The sequence below is a fragment of the Lotus japonicus genome, chromosome 4 (assembly GCF_012489685.1).
Source record: "Lotus japonicus ecotype B-129 chromosome 4, LjGifu_v1.2".
Classification (NCBI taxonomy): Eukaryota; Viridiplantae; Streptophyta; class Magnoliopsida; order Fabales; family Fabaceae; genus Lotus; species Lotus japonicus.
This window is the reverse complement of record NC_080044.1, coordinates 20526186-20528847: the sequence shown is the minus strand read 5'-3', so window position 1 is coordinate 20528847 and position 2662 is coordinate 20526186.

Below are 2662 nucleotides of genomic sequence, written 5' to 3'. Positions count from 1 at the left end.
GAAAGGTAAATACACCAAGACAACGACGATCTAACCAAAAGAGTGAATACAACATACTACAGAAATACAAAATAAAACGCAAAACAAGTTGGACCTCTAATCCCGTAAAGCCTCCACTAAACCCACTAGCCTCAAGTATGACGATATCAATACGCTCTGATATGGACGTACCTATATCACACACAATGAACGTAGAGCTAGCAACAGCACTAGCTATCACAATCCATGAAGCCAATGGAGGAAGCGACTTCCAAAGGAGCTCACGAACCAAAAATATGCACCCCCTTCATAGCATCCAATCCCATCATCTACACACGTTGGTGTACCAAACAACATGGCAATGAATCTAAATAGTTTTTCGCCAAGGAAATCTCGCAAGGCGATGAGCACAACAACGAAAACGAGATGAACCAAAACTGCTCAACCTCCTCCTTCCTTCTCCTCATCCATTTGAATATCATTGGTCCACCTAGGACGTAACTCAAGCTTTGTCTATGGTCATTTAAACAACATCATAATTAAAAGTTTAATAGCTTCAATATGTTCCTAGTTCGTATAAAAAGTGAGAGAAATATTTCAAAATACAAATCAAATATAATGAGTGTGTTGAAGTGTCTTTAAAGAAATGTGGCAGTTTGGAGTCTCATGCCAATGGCTACAACTAGGGGTGGAAATAGGCCGGGCCGAGCTAGGCTTTGCGTGGCCCAAGTCTGGCCTGCATTCTCTTTTTCTAGCCTAAGCCTGACATGTGGCCTATTAATAGGCCAAATTTTAAGGTTTGTCTGGCCTTTTATAAGGTCTGGCCTGACCTATAAGTCTACTTAAAATCTTATTTAACAGAAAATTTCACCAAAAGAATGTCATTAGGCCAGCAGACTGATAGGCTAGCGGGCTAATAGGTCTTTTATATATCATTTCATTTTCTTTTCAAATAAATAAACTTCTATATCATTGCATTTCAAAGAACAAAACCTCAATTATTTAAAACAAACACAACAAAAATTAAATTAAATTATATTTGTATATTTTAATTTTGCTGGGCGGTTTTTGGTTTTGCATTGGGGTCTCGCTTTTCTTTATTCTTGGCTGTTTTAGTTGTTTTGGTTGTTGTCGGTTTTGGCTTTTGCTGTTTTTCGTTTCCTTCGTTTCTTTCCGTGCTTTCGTTGTACCGTCCATTGTCGAGAGGGTTTGTTTCTCAACTTCGATTAATATATCATTTCTTTTGCTCTCAAAAAAAAATATTTATGTATATTATTAATAAAAATAATAGATAAGTAAGCCGGTCTATCAGGCCAAATAGGTTTTTTTAATTGTTTGTGCCTGACATTTTTAGTTAAATAATCATTTTAAAAAGCCTAAGTCTGACCTTTTTAATAAACGAGCCAGGCCGGGCCGAACCTAAACGAGCTGAGCCATAGGCCCCTGACGAGCCGCCTGACATATTTCCACTCCTAGCCGCAACCTTAGCCACCTTAGAGAGAGCGAGATCTCTTTTGGAGGATTAAAAATTGGTTCACAAAGCTTCTATCTCGCTTTTGGATTGGGATATTGAGTGTGGCAATGGAATGGGTGTTGTGACCTCCAATAGAAAGGGAGAGGAAACAACATATGAAGCTCAAATACTGTGTGGATCTAGATGACTCTTTTTTTGTGTCATATTTAAAGAGGTGAAAAAGACCCTCCATTACTTACCCATCTCCTTTAGCAAGAGAACTGTTACATCATCCCCTCTCTCACAAAGAAGAAATAAAATGAAAAATTGTAGAAACTGAAGGAGTAACCAACTAACGTGGAATGGAATCAAACAAATTTCAACACCACTTAAAGGGAAAACTCACGACAAGGACTAAAATTGGCGATTGGATTTTAAGGGGATGAACAATGAAAAAAATAGGGACTAAAAGCGACAACCATATATATTACATAAACTAGTTTTTTTTAACAAAATCCAAGTTAGCATGCACATCAACCAACTATTATAACGGTCTCTCACTAACAAGAGGGACTAAAAGTTGAAGTTTGAATTGAGATGAAACCTGATGAAAAAAATCACAAGGACTAAAAGCTGAATATGGGGATATTTCAGGGACTATAGACATATTTAAGCCTTTGTTCTCTTAGTTAGGCTTAAATATGTTTAGGTCCCTGAATTTTGTAAAAAGAAATTAAATTGGGTCTTTGAATTTCAAATCATTTTCAATCAATCCCTCAAAAAATAATCAAATTAAGTCCAAATGATGATGTATCATCAATTTTGACCAATCAACAGTTCTTGTGGTGAGCCTAGTCAGTTGAGGGGTGACCACATGGACTTCTCACATTAGCTTTAGTCCCTGTCAAATTTTTTAATCACATTTAGTCATTCCTCTTCCATCTTCATCTTCTTCCTTCATAGCCCGACCCAGACACTTAAGCCACTTAAGCCATTTGTTTATCTATGTGAGGATTATGGGTTTGAGATTTAACTATAGGTTTCTGAGCATTGATTGGTTGAGATTTTTGGGTTTCAAACTTCTTCCTTCCTAGTGTTTAAATTTACCTCATAAATAATATTTAAAAAAAAAATTGCTATCAAGACTCACTTTAACATTTTTTTATCAACACTTTCTTTATAATTGGTTGAAAATTTATATGGAATCCATTAAAAATATGGGTCTCACTT